The sequence below is a fragment of the Zalophus californianus genome, chromosome 4 (genome assembly GCF_009762305.2).
Source record: "Zalophus californianus isolate mZalCal1 chromosome 4, mZalCal1.pri.v2, whole genome shotgun sequence".
NCBI lineage: Eukaryota > Metazoa > Chordata > Mammalia > Carnivora > Otariidae > Zalophus > Zalophus californianus.
In genome coordinates, this window is record NC_045598.1 from 60,558,767 (window position 1) to 60,578,527 (window position 19,761).

At 35.3% G+C, this 19,761-nt stretch overlaps 1 long non-coding RNA gene across 1 annotated transcript; it reads right to left on the reverse strand.

Annotated features, from left to right (window-relative positions):
* Window positions 1–15,096: 15,096 nt before the first annotated feature.
* On the reverse strand, window positions 15,097–19,241 carry LOC113919418. The gene is made up of 3 exons (XR_003518997.1): window positions 19,127–19,241; window positions 18,113–18,194; window positions 15,097–15,180 (listed from the first exon to the last, which is right to left on the reverse strand). It is a non-coding gene; the product is annotated as an uncharacterized LOC113919418 (long non-coding RNA).
* Between the last annotated feature and the right edge of the window lie 520 nt (window positions 19,242–19,761).

A 19,761-nucleotide genomic window follows, 5' to 3' on the forward strand; every position in this document is an offset into this window, starting at 1 on the left:
AAACAGACACATAGATCAATGGAACAGAATAGAAAGCCCAGAAATGGACCCTCAACTCTATTGTCAACTAATCTTCAACAAAGCAAGTAAGAATGTCCAATGGAAAAAAGTCTCTTCAACAAATGGTGTTGGGAAAATTGGACAGCCACACGCAGAAGAATGAAACTGGACCATTTCCTTACACCACACACAAAAATAGACTCAAAATGGTTGAAAGACCTCAATATGAAACAGGAGTCCATCAAAATCCTAAAGGAGAACACAGGCAGCAACCTCTTCAACCTCAGCCGCAGCAACTTCTTCCTGGAAACATCACCAAAGGCAAGGGAAGCTAGGGCAAAAATGAACTATTGGGACTTCATCAAGATAACCCCATTTTTAACTATGAATACCAATGAGAACTGAATGACACGAATTTAGGTTTATTCTTCAAAAACTGAAGTAGTTGTAGGTGTCACTCTGATGGAAATCAATCCCCTCATATAAAACCAAAAAACCTTGGGTATTCTTGTATATTATGATTAGATGGAATAAGTAAAGAATGGAAGAAAAGATTGGTAATGCCTTTGAAATCTCCTTTTAAAAAATCTATTTTAGTGAAGATATACAATTACAGTTGATCCACTGAAATAAACTCTCAGTACAAGTGAATTCCGTTTTAGAACTTAGAATGTGTTTATAATTATTTTCATGGGACCTAATTTGATTAAGGCAAATATCATTGTTCCTTTTGAATCTAGAGTTGTGTTTGGGACCTAGTAGATATTCAATGAATACTTATGAAAGAATGAAGATTCAAAGGAAATCATACTTTGAAAATACTGAATATGGGTTTTCATTTCTCCAGTACAAATCATTTTCTGGCAGCTGTTCTCACATTATGGCTCTAGGAAGAGTTGACCTAACAGAGTCTTTTTAGACAGTTAAAGGAAACCTTTCTGATTGATGAGAAATTGTGGGAAGAAGAGATGGCTGGGGAAACAATGTGATGCAATTTTCATTTGCATGGCTCTGTATCAACCCCTCAAACTTAAAAGCTAATAAAGGATGTGCTATGGCGAGTGCTGTGAATTGTGCAAGACTGTTGCATCACAGATCTGTACCTCTGAAACAAATAATGCAATATATGTTAAGAAAAAAAAAGATAGCAGGAAGGGAAGAATGAAGGGGGTGAAATCAGAGGGGGAGACGAACCATGAGAGACGATGGACTCTGAAAAACAAACAGGGTTCTAGAGGGGAGGGAGGTGGGGGGATGGGTTAGCCTGGTGATGGGTATTAAAGAGGGAACGTTCTGCATGGAGCACTGGGTGTTATGCACAAACAATGAATCATGGAACAGTACATCCAAAACTTATGATGTAATGTATGGTGATTAACATAACAATAAAATTTTTTTTTTAAAAAGCTAATAAAGGGTGAGAGACAGGTATAGAGCCTTTGCCTGGCTTCCCATTTCATAATTTTTGCTAAACAATATTAACAAAATTTTAGATTTCTTGTTTCTAAATTCAACAGAATCACTTGGACATTTGTAAAAAAAATGATTTCTAGGTTCTAAACATACTAGATCAGAAATTCTTATTAATATTCTATAATTTGTTCTACTTCACTGTCTATGTTTGGGAACAAATGGTCAATTATGACAGTAAATGTTATGTAAAAGGATTGCTCTCTTTAAATCATTGTTAATCAGTGTCAAATGGATTATGGACATGAATATCAGGAGCCATCATACTTCTAAATGTATTCCCATTGTTCTAAAAAAATTAGGAGGATTTGAATATTCAACTTTCTAGGTAATAAATGCAAAGACTGACAAGTACAACTTAATAGTCAACTCTAAATAGAATGTATACCCTCACACCATATTTAGACTCTGTGATCTACTTATATCAATATTTAAATTGTGTTCTGAAGATGTCTATGTTAAGGCTGCTATACCAAGATATCCTAGACTGAGTGTCTTCAACAGCAAATATTTATTTCCCACAACTATGGAGGCTAGAAGTCTGAGATCAGGGTCCAGCATGGTCAAGTTCTGGTTTGAGCCCACTTCCTGGCTTGTTAATAGCTGCCTTCTTGCTATATCCTTATGTGGCCAACAGAGATAGATTAAGGGCATTAATACCTTTTATGAGGGCTGCACCCTCATGATCTAATTACCTACCAAAGACCCTACCTGCAAACCACCATCACATTGGGGATTAGGATTCAACATGAATTTTTGGGGGACACAAACAATCCATACCAGAGAACCATTGGTGTTAAATAGTTTTTTTTTTTTTTATATATAAAAGGATTCTATGTCAAATATTTGGAAGGCATTTCACAGGCTAAATCTATCTTTGAAATATTACTATTGCAAATGAGCATACCATATGCTATGTGACTTCCTTTAGTTAAAGAATGGACATTTTTTCCTTGAACCCAGTAAGATTCTAAATGAACTGAAATGTTGCCTATAACACACTAGTGAGTAAAATAGTTAATGCTATTAATTTTGAAACCATGTTCCAAAGAACACTGGGCTGCTATGAGGCATTCCTTTAGTTTCCAGGTAGGAAAATATGATCACTATATTTAATTTATATCTGATCTATCATTTCAGGCTATGTCTCACTATTACCACAGAAGCTAAGATTTTTAAAGCACACACACAAAAATTGCCCAGCAGGGTTTTCAAATTCCCAAATTTTAAGAAGCACTGGTATAGATGATGATTTCAGCTCTGCCACTGACTGTGCAACCTCAAATAACTCTTCTTGTGATATTTTTATATTTATAAGTAAGCTTACTTATAAGTAAAGGGCCCAGTAGTCCCATCATCTTGTATATAAAACTTGACATTTATTGAGTAAATTATTGTGTATGTTGAAGAAAATATTGACTAATAAATGATTGTAAAGCTTTTAGTAAATGGAAATCATTATGTAAACACATATTAAAGTCATTATAGAGGAGGAAAATGAGCATGTAAATATTACATGACAAGAAAAGGCAAGTAAAATTCTGCATTGCTCTCATATTTCACAATTAAATGAAAAATATGTACTGGCAACTTTATTTAATGCTTACCTAAGTGGAACATTAAACAACTTTTTTTTTAGAGTCATTCACTTACATAGCTCTTAGATAAAACATATTTGGCCTTCTAATGGATAATAATAATGCTAACAGTAATCGTATGCTGCATTTACATAATATGTTTATTTTGCTGTGCTGCGAGTACTTTCACAACATTGATTTCATTTTTCTTTTGGTGACATTCTTATGAGGTAAGCAGTACCTGTAGCTCAGTAATAGACACAAAGTATAGACTAGAGAACAGCACAAACGATAGAGAAGAAAAAGTACCAAAATCTGTTATCTTTAGAAACACATGAAGAAGTGCATAGAAAATATTTTTTTTTAAATTTAAGATGGCAAGTATTTATAATTTTTCCTAACACTCATTTGAACTGTGTTTATTCATGTATCACTTGCCCTATTATATATAAATTTTATATCCATATATAGTTCATACTACACTGATATTTGAAATTCTTAAGTCTTAATAGAATTAATGAAATTGACCTATTTATAAAGATTAATGTCTTAAGTTTAAACTGTGACTATCCCTCTGGTCTATAAGCATATAGCAAAAATAAATCGCATTAAAAAATAAGACTTTTTAAAGATTTGTATGGGCCATTACAGAAGAGAAAAATGTAGCATTGGGTGGGGGGATGGCACGTCAAGCTTTCTAAACTCCAGAAATGTCTGCTGAATGGTCACATATCCCTTAAGAAATAACTTAAACCAGATCCACTGACTGACACTAGAAAGTGTAGGAAGTTCCACTGCCCATAAAAATGATTTGATAAAAACTGGAGACACACCCTCCAGAGATGTGTTTTAATAAAGCTTCATACTCAAAGAAGCTGGATCACTATTTCTCAAATAACAAGTTGCAACCCATTATGAATTTTTTTTTAACGATTTTATTTATTTATTTGACAGAGAGAGAGACAGCGAGAGCAGGAACACAAGCAGGGGGAGTGGGAGAGGGAGAAGCAGGCCTCCCGCAGAGCAGGGAGCCCGATGCGGAACTCGATCCCAGGACCCTGGGATCATGACCTGAGCCGAAGGCAGACGCTCAACGACTGAGTCACCCAGGCGCCCCCCATTATGAATTTAAAATCACTTTAGCATTGCAAAATCAGTATTTTAAGTAAATTAGTATATAGTAACCTTTGAGTATATCCTGTAAGCCTGTATGATTTGTGAAGTTTATTTTCATGACATATACATATACAGTTGTGCACCAGGTCAGAATGTAAACTGAATTTTTTAAGTAGAAAAAGTTTTCAACAAATATGGAAAGCCCAACTTCCTTCTTAGTAGCGAGATCTTTGATGTCAGCATTATCACTGTAGGATAAAACTAAGTCCTCATTGTTTTCATGTACCTGGTTTTTGAGAACCAGGAGAACCTGGAAAGAAAATTCACGAGGAGAGTAGGATGGGAGATTTTAGAAAAAGAGAACAAGAGGGAACACATAAAAATATAAGACAAGCTTTCATTCACAAACTATAGACTATAATTCAAAATGCTAAGGAAAAAGCAAAACTAAGAATGACAACAAAAAATCAGTGAATTAAGATGTTAACTTATCCCAACCCAACAAAAACAACAGAAGGAAAAGACATGACCTTAAAATAAGAATACTGTGGGAAAACAGTACTCTGGGAACATGGCAATCCAAACACAGCTTCCATTCTTCCAATCTCAACTCCAAGATAACAGTTTCTATGAGCCAAGTAGCATATAAGACCATGGCTATCTAAGTTGAAGAGGGGTGCTGGCTTCTAATAGGTTTCCAGTAGAGATATTAATCAAAATTTGTTTTTTCTAGGTCCTTCCCTTTCCCACTGCAGGGGGTGACTGGAAGCCTGAGAAATGACCAGAAAGTATCATATAACATATCTTCAGAAGATTTGGCACTGAGAAATGTTTGGAGCACTGACATGATATGTGAATGAGCTGTATATCCTTGTATTCTAGTCTAAGAAAGATCTGCAGGAAGGAGATTGAGTCTCCCCTGCTGCTGAAGTTCAAAAAATATAAAACAAAGTTGGATCAGGGATGCTTGTTTCGGGTGCACTATATTCCAACCTCTGATAGCAGATACTGCTTGCCTGTCATAATTTAATGCATTTTATTAATAAATCTTGATCCAAAAAGTGTTTAGCAATCAGAGGGAAGAGAAATATCATCTTGAACAAGCAATCTAATATTATAATCAATTTCTGGTTTTCAGAATTTAAAAAAAAAAAGAATTTAAAGAAGAAATGTTTGTGGCTGAAGTTCAGTATCATAGACTAGAGAATCACAAGTGATAATTGAAATACATAGTAACATTATGACAGGAGAATCAAAAAAGCAGGAGAAGATTTGAAAGAAGACAAGAAGACCTATTTTATGAATAATAGGTATTCTGAGGAAAAAAAAACAGAAGGAAAGTGGTTAATATTTAAACAAATGATCAAAAGTATTTTCTTGGGTTGGAGAAAGATCAAAGCATGCAGTTGGAAAGGAATAACTAAGTTTTCACCTGTAGTATGAGATAAAACTCACTCATGAAGTGATAAAAATCTCTTACATGTTCCCAGGATAAAAAGAACAAGTTATCTTTTAGATTATAATCAAACTGGAACTGGACTTTTCATCTGTGCCCCTGGAAACTAGAAGATGGTGGAGTGTCATTTACAGAACATTAAATGAACCGCAATACAAGAATCCTACACCCAGTCAAGGAATCTTCCTCTTACTAGAGTGAAAGAAAGAAAGAAAGATGTTTGAGGATACATAAGATTCAGAGAATAGACATGTCATTTCCCCACTAGGAAAATCACTGAGGTAGCTATACAAAAGTCATTCACAACCCCATTCTCATCATCCTCCATGAAGCACGGAGGCTGTAAAACTGACCTCATCAATTGCCCTTGTAGATAATATCGTACATACTGCATAATTCTAGCCAATAATTACTTCACAGAAATCTGCTCGTATCAACTGCTCATTTTCCTCTTGTTTCATGCTTACAACACAAACTGAAAGCCCTGGTAGTGAAGTGGGCATCTTGATACCAAGACTATTCTACTAATGAAAAATGATACCAAGATCCTACCACTATACATTTTATTACATGAGATAAATAAAACTATTAGTTGCTTAAAATATTTTTTTAGGATTTCTATTATTTGTAGCCAGAGCGTATTGTTAACTGATACAATGTGTATCATATAGAAGTGGAATTCTCCTGAACCTAAAATGTGAAATTGGCTAAACGTAAGAGGTAGGATATATTTAGAAGTGAGGATTTTGTCATTACATTGTGAAAAATTGATGATCCTTGTTTCAGGGTGATCATATGTTTATGCCTTTTGACACATGCTGTATTTTGGGATGTAAATACCATAAACGGTGGGATAATTTCAGAATGCTTCTATGTCTGGTTACTCCAGGGAATGGTCACCTAAGGATAGTACTTACATTTAACTGTAAGAGGCAAAGATATAGAATAAGGGAGGGCCACAAAAGTAGTGTTAAGTAGTTATTAAAAGTTTAGTTTCCATATCTGTGCTGTTCCTTAAGAAACTAACTAATATGTTAAAACTAACATATTAAATAACAACCTCATTGAGAAAATAGAAAGGAATATATTATTATAAGAATAAGGTATCTATCCCCATCAAAATACCATCCACTTTTTTCAAAGAAATGGAACAAATAATCCTAAAATTTGTATGGAACGAGAAGAGACCCAGAATAGCCAGAGGAATACTGAAAAAGAAAAGCAAAGCTGGCGGCATCACAATTCCGGACTTCCAGCTCTATTACAAAGCGGTCATCATCAAGACAGTATGGTACTGGCACAAAAACAGACACATAGATCAATGGAACAGAATTGAGAGCCCAGAAATGGACCCTCAACTCTATGGTCAACTTATTTTTGACAAAGCAGGAAAGAATGTCCAATGGCAAAAAGACAGTCTCTTCAACAAATGGTGTTGGGAAAATTGGACAGCCACATGCAGAAGAATGAAACTGGACCATTTCCTTACACCACACACAAAAATAGACTCCAAATGGTTGAAAGACCTAAACGTGAGACAGGAGTCCATCCAAATCCTAAAGGAGAACACAGGTAGCAACCTTTTCGACCTTAGCCGCAGCAACTTCTTCCTAGAAACATCGCCAAAGGCACGGGAAGCCAGGGCAAAAATGAACTATTGGGATTTCATCAAGATAAAAAGCTTCTGCACAGCAAAAGAAACAGTCCACAAAACCAAAAGACAACCGACAGAATGGGAGAAAATATTTGCAAATGACATATCAGATAAAGGGCTAGTATCCAAAATCTATAAAGAACTTATCAAACTCAACACCCAAAGAACAAATAATCCAATCAAGAAATGGGCAGAAGACATGAACAGACATTTCTCCAAAGAAGACATCCAAATGGCCAACAGGCACATGAAAAAGTGCTCAACATCGCTTGGCATCAGGGAAATCCAAATCAAAACCTCAATGAGATACCACCTCACACCCGTCAGAATGGCTAAAATTAACAAGTCAGGGAACGACAGATGTTGGCGGGGATGCGGAGAAAGGGGAACCCTCCTACACTGTTGGTGGGAATGCAAGCTGGTGCAACCCATCTGGAAAACAGTATGGAGGTTCCTCAAACAGTTGAAATTAGAGCTACCGTTCGATCCAGCAATTGCACTACTGGGTATTTACCACAAAGATACAAATGTAGGGACCCGAAGGGGTACGTGTACCCCAATGTTTATAGCAGCAATGTCCACCATAGCCAAACTGTGGAAAGAGCCAAGATGCCCATCGACAGATGAATGGATAAAGAAGATGTGGTATATATACACAATGGAATATTATGCAGCCATCAAAAGGAATGAGATCTTGCCATTTGCAACGACGTGGATGGAACTGGAGGGTGTTATGCTGAGTGAAATAAGTCAATCAGAGAAAGACATGTATCACATGACCTCACTGATATGAGGAATTCTTAATCTCAGGAAAGAAACTGAGTGTTACTGGAGTGGTTGGGGGTGGGAGGGATGGGGTGGCTGGGTGATAGACATTGGGGAGGGTATGTGCTATGGTGAGTGCTGTGAATTGTGCAAGACTGTTGAATCACAGATCTGTACTTCTGAAACAAATAATGCAACATATTTTAAGAAAAAAGAAAAAGAAGATAACAGGAGAGGAAGAAAAGGGGAGTATGTCAGAGGGGGAGACGAACCATGAGAGATGATGGACTCTGAAAAACAAACTGAGGGTTCTAGAGGGGAGTGGGGTAGGGGGATGGGTTAGCCTGGTGATGGGTATTGAGGAGGGCACGTTCTGCATGGAGCACTGGGTGTTATGAACAAACAATGAATCATGGAACACTGCACCAAAAACTAATGATGTAATATAGTGATTAACATAACAATAAAAAATTAAAAAAAAAGAAAAAAAAAAAAAAGAATAAGGTATCTTATCCAGGACCAAACTTTAATAACTTAGTGCCTTAATTCATTATTATCAAAAACCCTAAAAGAAACCAAACACTCTTCAACTGGTGAATGGTTAGACAAACTATGGTATATCTATACAGTAGAACACTACTCAGCAACAAAGAAAGGACAAAGCACTGATACATGGGGGAAAAAAAAAAAAGAATGTCCAAAACCTAAGTGGAAAGTGACTTAAATGATTACATACTATATAATTCCATTTAAATGTCAAAATGCCATTAAAAGACAAATATATTTCTGGAAAAGACAAAACTATAGGAAAAGAAAAGAACAGTGGCTACAGAGGGTATAGATTACATAGTGACAATATAAGGGAACTTTTGGATTTAGTGGATGTTATGGATTAAACTATGTTCCATACAAAATTCCTATGTTGAGATCCTAACTCTCAGTGCCTCAGAATGTGACCTTATTCAAAGATAAGGAATTTACTGGGAAAATCAAGTTAAAATAAGGGCACTAGGGTGGGCTCTAATGTAATCCAGTATGACTACCTAACAGAACCTGAAATTTGGACACAGAGAGTCATAGAGAAAAGACAATGTGAAGAGACATAGGGAGAAAATAACCATCTGCAAGCCAAGGAGAGAGGCCTGGAATAGATTCTGATCATATACCCCTGAAGGAACCAACGTTGCCTGCACCTTGATTTTAGACTTCTAACCTCAAGAACCATGAGATGATAAATTTCTGTTATTTAAGCCAATCCATCTGTGGTATTTTTTTTACAGTAGTCTTAGCGAACTAATAAAGTGGAACTATACTGTACCTTGATTGTGGTTGTCGTCACATGACTGTGCACATTTGATAGAATTCCTAAATGGTACATGAAGAAAGTAAATTTTATGGTATGTAGTTTTAAAAAGTGAATAAAACACAGCTTAGCAAAAGACACATTTTGTTATCTCAAAAATATAACACTAAAATAAAAAAGGACAGGAGATTTAAGCAAACACTTCACAAGGGAGTTATACAAATGGTGAAAAAGCACATTAAAAGATGTTCAAAATCATAAGTCATTAGAGAAATTCTAAGTAAAAGCACAAGAAGCTATCACTGTGTACCCATTGTAATGGCTAAAATTAAAAAAGATTTGCAATATCAAAGTATTCATTAAGAGGTGGAATGACTGAACTGTCAGCTATTGCCCATAGGAATGAAAATTGGCACAACCAATTTGCCAAAGAGGTTTGATTTTTAAATTTTTTTTTTTTTTACCAAGGCCCTGACAGTTTGCTCTGTTTTTATTATTTTTTTAATCTTAGTATAGTTGACACACAGTGTGCATTAGTTCTCGGTGTACAACTTCGTGACTTGACAAGCTTATACATTGTGCTATCATCTATCTTGTTACATCACTATTATAATATCACTGACTGTATTCTTTATGCTATGCCATGCTCTTTATTCCCATGACTTGTTCATTCTATAACTGGAAGCCTCTACCTCCCTCTCCTCTTTACAAATTTTGCCCAAACCCCTATCCCCACTCTTCTGTCAAGCCTCATTTCTCTGTATTTATAGGCCTTGTTCTGTTTTTATTTTGTTTTTAGATTCCAATTATGATTGGAATCATATGGGATTTGCTTTTCTCAGTCTAACTTAAATCACTTAGCATAATACCTGCTAGGTGCAACCACGTTGTCTCAAATGACATGATCTCATCCTGCTTTATGGTTGTGTAATATTCCATTGTGTGTGCACATATCTTCCTTATCCATCTGTCTATTGATGAATACTTAGGCTACATCTGTATCTTGGCTATTGTAAATAATGCCATAAATTTAGGGGTGCATATATCTTTTCAAATTAGCATTTTTGTTTTCTTTGGGTAAGTACCCAGTAGTGGAAATATTTAATGAATATATTTCTATTTTTAATTTTTTGAGGAACCTCCACACTGTTTTCCACAGTGGCTGTACTAATTTACGTTCCTACCAACAGTGCACAAGCGTTCTTTTTCCTCCATACCCTAGCCAACATTCATTGTTTCTTGTCATTTTGATTTTAGCCATTCAAACTGGTGTAATGTGATAGCCCATTGTGGTTTGATTTGCATATCCCTGATGATTGATGATGTTGAGCATCTTTTCATATGTCTGTTGGCCATCTGTAGATCTTCTTTGGAAAATATCTTTTCAGGTTCTCTGCTCATTTTTAAAATCAGATTGTTTTTCTGAGAGAGAGAAAGGGAATAGGTGAAGAACCAGAGGCATGCAGAGTGTACTAAGTGTATTCATAAGAGGAACTACCACTTCTGGGAAAAGAACTACTAGAGAAAACTTATAGATACAATTCTTAGAGCTTACACAGGGCCAGACTGAAAAACCACTTAACTCATGGCACAGTGGCTAAAGTACTCCATAGTGTTTTGCCTCAGTAGCGAGAAAAAAAAAAATTAGTCATACATTAAAGGCTGCTCCAGACTCTCCCGAGAAAACATATAAGCAAGAACTAAATGTATCAAACTGTTTCTAATAAACTATTCCCCCAAAATACTCAAATATATACATAAGAATATCCTAACCACAGAAATCAGACAACAAAAGGAAATAAAAGTCATCTAAATTGATAAGAAGTAAAACTTTCAGTATTTCAGATGACACAATACTATATATAAATAACCTGAAAGACTCCATCAAAAAACTATGAGAGCTGATCAATGAGTTCAGTAAAGTCACAGGATTCAAATTTAATGTACAGAAATCTGTTGCATTTCTATGCACTATTAATGAAGCTGCAGAAAGAGAAATAAGGGAAAAAAATCCCATTTATACCTGCACCACAAATAATAAAATACCTAGGAATAAATCTAATCAAAGAGGTGAAGATCTGTACTCTAAAAATTATAAAACAATGGTAAAAGAAATTGAAGATGCCACAAAGAAATGAAAGGTATTCCATGTTCATGGATTGGAAGAACAAATACTGTTAAAATGTCTATACTACCCAAAGCAATCTATGCATTCAATGCAACCCCTGTCAAAATACCAACAGCATTTTTCACAGAACTGGAACAAATAACCCTAAAATTTGTACCCAACCACCAAAGACCCTGGATAGCCAAAGCAACCTTGAAAAAGAAAAACAAAGCTGAGGGAATCACAATTCCAGACTTCATGTTATATTACAAAGCTATAGTGATCAAAACAGTATGGTACTGGCACAAAAAAAGAGACACATAGATCAATGGAAGGGAATAGAAAACCCAGAAATAAACGCACAATTATATAGTCAATTAGTCTTCAACAAAGCAGAAAGAATATCCAATGGGAAAAAGACAGTCTCTTCAACAAATAGCATTGGGGAAACTGGTCATCTATACGCAAAAGGATGAAACTGAACCACTTTCTTATACACAAAAATAAACTCAAAATGGATTAAAGACCTAAATGGGAGACCTGAAACCATAAAACTCTTAGAAGAGAGCACAGGTGTTAATGTCTCTGATAATAGTTCTAACAACATTTTTCTAGATGTGTCTCCTGGGGTGAGGAAACAAAAGCAAAAACAAACTACTGGGACTTCATCAAAATAAAAAGCTCCTGCACAGAGAAGGAAACAATCAACACAACTAAAAGTCAACCTACTGAATGGGAGAAGACATTTGCACATGACATATCAAATAAAGGGTTAGTGTGTAAAATGCATAAAGAATGTATACAACATCCAAAAAACAATCCAATTAAAAAATGGACAGAAGACATGAACAGACATTTCTCCAAAGGAGACATTCTGATGACCAACAGACACATGAAAAAATGCTCAAAATCATTTATCATCAGGGAAATGCACATCAAAAGTACAATGAGATATCACTTCACACCAGTCAGAATGGCTAAAATCAAAACCAGAAAAACACGTGTTAGATGAAGAGAAAAAGGCACCCTCTTGCACTATTGGTGGGAATGCAAACTGGAACAGCCACTCTGGAAAACAGTACAGAGTTTCCTCAAAAAAGTTAAAAATAGAACTACTCCACCATCAGGTATCAGCCCTACTTGGTATTGACCATAAGGATACAAAAATACTGATTTGATGGGCTGCCTGGGTGGCTCAGTCATTAAGCATCTGCCTTTGGCCCAGGTCATGATCCCAGGGTCCTGGGATCGAGCCCCACATCAGGCTCCCTGCTCCGCGGGAAGCCTGCTTCTCCCTCTCCCACACCCCCTGTTTGTGTTCCCTCTCTCTATCAATTAAGTAAATAAATAAAAATACTGATTTGAAGGGATACATACACCCCTATGTTTATAGCAGCATTATCTACAATAGCTAATTATCTATAATAGCTAAATTATCTGCAGCCCTAGTGTACATCAAAAGATGAATGGATGAAGATGATATGGCATATACATAAAGTGGAATACTACTCAGCCTTAAAAAAGAATGAGATCTTGCCATTTGCAACAGCATGGATGGAGGTAGAGAGTATAATGCTAAATGAAATGAGTCAGAGAAAGACAAATACCATAGGATTTCACTCATATGGGGAATTTAAGAAACAAAACAAATGAGCAAAAGGAAAAAAAGAGACAAACTAAGAAACAGACTCAGCTATTGAGAATAAACTGATGGTTGTCAGAGAGGAGGTGGGTAGGGACGATGCTTAAAACAGGAGATTGGGATTAAAAAGTGCATTTGTCATGATGAGCCCTGGATGATGTATGGAATTGTTCAGTCATGATACTGTACACCTGAAATTCATCCTATTTGTTCTTTTTCTCTAGAGAACCCTAATATAGGTACTAAGACAATTCAGTGGAGAAAGAGTAATTTTTTCAATAGACAGTGCTAGAAAAATTAAATAACCAATAAAATGTTTATACTTTATACTATACACCAATATTAACCAAATATATATAATCATAGGCCTGAATGTTAAACCTAAAACTATAAAACTTCTGGAAGAAAAAAACAATAAAGGACAAATTCCTTATAACCTGAGCTAGGCAAAAATTCTCTTAGATATGACACAGTAAGCAAAATAAATTTAAAAAATGATAAATTGGATTTCCTCAAAATTAACTCGAGTGTTCTGCAAAATATATTGTTAAAAAATGAAAAGGCCACAAATCTGACAAAATATTAAAAATCATATCATTTGATAAAGGATTTATATTTAGATAAAGATTATTCAAGAATCAATTATAGAAAACATCCCAATTTAAAAAGAGAGAAAATACTTTGACAATTCACCAAAGAAGATATGTGGATGGCAAGTAAGCCTACGAAAAGATGCCAAACATCAGTAGTCATTAGGGAAATGCAAATAGTAACTACAATGAGATACAATTACATATCTATTAATATACCTAAAATTAAAGACTAACAATACCAAAAGTCGATAAGACTGCCCAAGAACTGTTTGTGGGAATGTAAAATGCTACAACACTTTGTAAACGCTTGGTTATTTTCTTTAAAATTTAGATATATAATTAACATATGACCTAGACATTTTGCTAAGTATTTACACAAGGGAATTGGAAACATATAGCCATACAAAGACTTGTGCATAAATATTCATCACAAGTTTATTTGCAATAGCACAAATCTAGAAATAACACAAATATCCATCAAAAGGTGAATGGATAAATAAATTGTGGTATATACTTATAACGGAATGCTGCCTGGGGGGTAAAATTGAACTCTTGACATGAGCAACAACATAGATGAATATTAATTATTTTGAGAAAAAGGAAACTAGTAAAAAGTACATTTTGTGTGACTGCATCCACATAAAATTCTAAAAAATGGAAACTAAGTCTTTAGTGACAGAAATAACTATAGTGACAGAAAAGCAAATCAGAGTTTGCCTAAGGATTAGGCGTTGAGGGAATTGAGCAGGAGGTTACAAAAAGACACAAGGAAACTTTTGGGAGTGGTGGATATAGGCTCATCTTGCTTTGGGATTTTGCTGATAGTTACATGAGTATATACTATTTAAAATATATCCATTTTATACTTTATATATATACTTTATCAATTATACTTGTATAGTCTATGAAGGAAAAGAAAAAAAATTATCCCTGAATAAAAGAACACATATATTTTGACACAAAATTTGATATTCAGGAGAAGATTCTTATGTCAAAGTAATTGTTATTTGAAGTCAAATAGTTATTTGAAGTCACTGTTTACCACCACGTTGGTTCATAGTTGTGGCTGCCAAATATAAGGGTCAGATAGTAAAAATGCCTAGCTAACCACTTAGTCCACGCACAAACACAGTCAAAGGTAGTTACAGTTTAATTATGGCTTTGTTATTGCCAGTGAGTATTTACTGAGAATTAACTGCTTGTCTTGTGATAAAGTCAATACTAGAGATCATCTCCTATTACAGTGATGTAATTCTTCCTTAGTAGTCTGAAACAAAAGAGGACAAGAGCGGCCTAGTAAATTAAACTGTAACAAAACATCTGAATCCAAAAAGAAAAAAAAAAATCTAGCTAATTAGGTATCTGGATCTGCAGATGAAAACATCTGAATGTTTAACAGTTTTTTTTTCTTTTTGTTCATATTCTGTAGCTTCCTGTTATTTAATTCAGTTCCCATGTATCCAAGATAGTAAGGAAATCAAAATAAGTACTTTGGATCTGCAAACAGAAGAAACACTTGGATCAGTAATTTTCTCATTGATTTTAAATGGCTTTACTGTGTCATGACAAAAGTTTTAATGCATTGGCAACTGGTCGATATGATTAAGTCTTTTGCTTGGATAAGTGAATAATGTAAGTTTTAAAAAGATTCTAAAGCTAAGCAGTGCTTCTCAAACCTTAACGTGCATATGAATTAACTAGATAGCTTGTTAAAATGCAGATTCTTATTTAGTAAATCTGGAGTGGGGCTTGAGATGGCATTTTTAATCAATTCCAAGGTGGGCATATTAATTTTCTGGTGCTGCTATAGCTCATTCCCACAAACATACTGGATTAAAACAATACAAACTTATTTACAGTTCTAGAGATCAGAAATCCAAAATCAGTTTCAATAATGTTTGCAGATGTTTGTATTCCTTCTGGAGGCTTTGAGGGTATATCTGTTAACTTACCCTTTCCAGCTTCTGTTTGCATTCCTTTGCTCATGGCCTCCCATCACAACTACTTCTGCTTGCATAGTCTTATCCCAATTCTCTGACAATCATTCTTCCCTCTTGTAAAAATCCTTATGATTATATTGGGCCTTCCAGGATAATGCAGGATCTTATTTAATTACACATATAAAATCTTTTTTGCCATGTCATATAACTTACAGACTCTCATGGTTACACATAGGTAGGTATCTTTGAAGCATCATTATTTGTTCTACAACCAGGTGAAATTGTTGCTGCTGATCCATAAGCCACACTTTGAGTAACAAGTCTCTATAGCAAAGTCCAAAGACACTCACCCTGGTAGGTCTTCTGGACAGAGACATCACTTTTTGGTTCTGTTGCTTTTTCAAATATAGTACAGAAACTGAACCAAAACCAGAGGCCTTCTGTCCTGTCAACCAAATAGTAACACACACACACACACACACACACACACACACACACACACACACACACACACACACATATACACAGGTACATATACATGCACACATACATACTTTATTTAAAGGATGATAGATGCACAATATATTTGATGGTCTGTAATTTTATTCCTTGGATATTGTATTTACAAACTAAACACTTTTTTAAAAGATTTATTTATTTGACAGAGAGAGAGAGAGAGAGAGCACAAGCAGGGGGAGCAGCAAACAGAGCAGGGCTGAGCAGGGAGCCTGATGTGGGGCTGGATCCCAGGACCCTGAGATCATGACCTGAGCTGAAGGTAGCCGTTTAACTGACTGAGCCAGTTTAACTGACTCAGTTTAACTGACTGAGTTTAGTTTATGGTGCCCCATAAACTAAACACTTTTAAAAATCCTTCTGAGAAAAATATTTGTGTGTATATGAGAGGGAAAGGGGGGAGGTGGAGAGAGAGAAATAAAGGGGTGGGTGGGGAGAGAAGAGAGGAGATTTAAAAATGCATCATGATCTCAAGGTCATCAGAGCCCTGCCTCAGGCTCTATGCTCAGTGCAGAGCCTGCTTAAGACTTTTCTCTCCCTCTCTCTCTCTGCCCCTCCCTGCCACACACTCTCTCTTTCTCAAATAAGTAAATAAATAAAATCTTTAAAAAAAAAGACTGTTCCTATCAGCATTCTCAGAGGAAAGCTGGAAAGTCCTGGTACAGATGAATGGCTACTCCTTCTAAGTTCTTAGCTTATGAGGTTCTGGAGCCAACATCACATACTGGAATGTCACTCCTTGACATTTTGACCCTGATTTCTCAGATCCCATTTGCTAAACCTCTGATGTGTTCTTCTCCCTTGTATGTTTCATTCTAGGTTTCTTCTTCATACCCTCAGATATCTTATCCTTATTCTCTTTTACAATAGAAATGTATGCATTAAAAACCAAAGTCTCAAACATCAACAACTGAAAAACAGGTTTTGGTTTTAATGTGCTGAATCTTCAAACACTTTGTAGAGGTAAAGAGAGAGATATGATGCAACCCATATTGGGAGTGCAGGGTATGTGAGAAGCCTTCCTTCCTGGAATGGATCTGATTTCTCAGTTATAAGGTCTATCAGGGCAAGAATACTGCCTGCTCTGTTCATTAACATAGCCCAGTTCCTGTCATGTAGTGGTCACTAAATATTTGTTGACTTTATGAATGAATGAATGAACAATGCAGGTAATTAAAGGTAGAAAGAGAACATAGATAAGTTTCCATAGTAAAACAGATTCATTCCCTCCCTACAAAAGTTTTAATTTATGTATTTTTAACCCTTTTCTTTTCTTTATCAAGAAACTTTGAAAAGCCAGTTGGTTGCTTAGTCCATCTCTTCAATCCATTATTTTGTGTAAAACACTCATATGCAATTAATTTTTCTTCCACAGCAACTTTAGGAAATGATAACTGAAAATAAGGGGGAAAAATCAAAATTCTGTTTTATACTAACTTTGAAAAAAATAAACTTACAAATGCCAAGTAGCAATGCAATTATGATTCTCAGTAAGACATGAGAACTTCTGGAAGAAAACTAAGATGTCACATGACTAAACCTCCTCTAACAAATCAATTATAACAATGGGAAAAACACATTACAGATTTATCTAATATCTAGTTTCCAGGCCATCTCCCTCTCAGTTGTACAGTCAGTTAATAGAAGAATACTGTTAAATTTCTTGTGTCTAAAGGCAAATGATGCAAAATTGTTGCTCTTGGTTGAACTGTGCCCAGCTTTAAACACTGAAGAATCTTATGGAAGCCTAATTGCTGGACTTTGAGAGTATGCATTCAGTAAGGGAAGAATATAGATTCTAGTATCCTGACAGGAATAATCCATCATATTTCACTTCAGTGCCACTTTGAGACCTGCAGTTTGACATTCTCTTATAGCCTTTTATTCCCAAGCCTATAAAATTACTATACTTTTAGAATGCTATCTGTATTTTAAACATGGGGTTCTCTGAAAGATATAAGATTAAAATGTACCTTATAGTCTTCTCTTGAGGAGATTTTATTTCACACTAGAACTTATGTGTTAGCTCTGACAATTTTTGAAAACTTGCAAGCCCTGTAGAGAAACACAAAATAAGAAGGATTTAAAATGCATTTGTCCTTTTTTAAACCTCTCCTTTTTCTTTTCATTTTTAAGGCTAATTTCTCACCAGAAAGAAGGATGACTAAAGCTTAAAAGTAAAGGTTATATAAGAATGATAATTTAGTCAATGACTTGACATGTTCCTCTGCTGGCAGAGAGTACTCTGTTGGGAAGACTGCCATTTTGGCAACATTAAATCTGCATTTGTAGGAAATGCAACAGTATCTAGTCATAGTTGACCTATTAGAATTGAGATGATTCATTGAGATAATTTTCTACAATGAGACTATTAACTTTTAACAATTACCAGGCACCATGGACCTAGAAAAAAGAATTGAGGACCTACATATAAATGGAGTGCCTGTTTCACGGGGAGGAGATTAGGACCATTAAAACTGGGTTATGTGGAGATTACCATACAATTTCCATACAAAACTCCTATCTCAGTGCTTTCCTGCTTGTCTTTCATCACTGTATATGAAAAGTGTTGGTAGGAAGCAAAATATGGGAACGGTGTTGAGACAGTGCTCCAGCAATAATTTGACTGTATTTCCACACAGAGAGAAAGATAGGTGTGGACATGAGAAAATTTTAACAACCCAGGCATATAACTAAATGACAAGGAAAGCATATATTAGGGACACAACACTACTGCTGGAATAAAGATATATAAGAAATCATTCAGGGCTATTCATTATAACCAAGCTTTTGTCTGAAAACTATTTAAACATTAAAAGGATGTAGTTTATCAGAATCACTAGGATACTTAAGAATGCCTTAGGTAAGGCATGCTAGCTAAAGTTTAGGTATGTTAGCTAAAATAAAAGTAATATTTTTTTCTCATGGTTAGAGTTAAAATTATTTTAAGTAGAATTCCAAGAGAGGTACAGGTGTCAAATACTCACAGCATGACCTCCATATTTGTGCCCATTGAGAAGTTAAATATAAGAAATGCTTCTTTAGAGTGTCCTTGTAGTCTTTGTATTAGTTTGCAATCTTTCAATTTGCAGTTATTTGCAGATGTATCAAGTGTAATGGGCTCTATTCAGCAAGCTATCCTCCTTATTGGTTGCTTTGCACATGGTCAAAGGCATACTAAACATGTTCTTGGAATGATTCCCTCTTTCAATCACTGTGCCAATAATCAGTTAGAATACAAGTGGATTCTTTTCATTTAGAACAACCAGGTGGCTGAAGAGAGTCAGTTAATAAGCAATCAGCAAAATCAAAAGCAATAATGAAGCCCTTCAAGGTTTTGTGCTGTATTGCCTGATATATAATCTCTATTTGGGAGTAAATATACGATATGCCTAGCAGTTGAATGACTTTGCTGATGCCACATTACACCCTTTGTGAGTTTTATTCAGCTTTGAAGTTCTCACTGCCAGGAGAGATCTAACATCTGTTTGAAGGCACTACCTTCTGTTGTAGAAGACTCACTATTACAAAGTTGGGTTTTCTACTGACACTACAGTTTTCAGTAGTGCCTATCAATTTATCTTTTATCTATACAAAGAAGTAAAAAAAATAAAAAACAGTA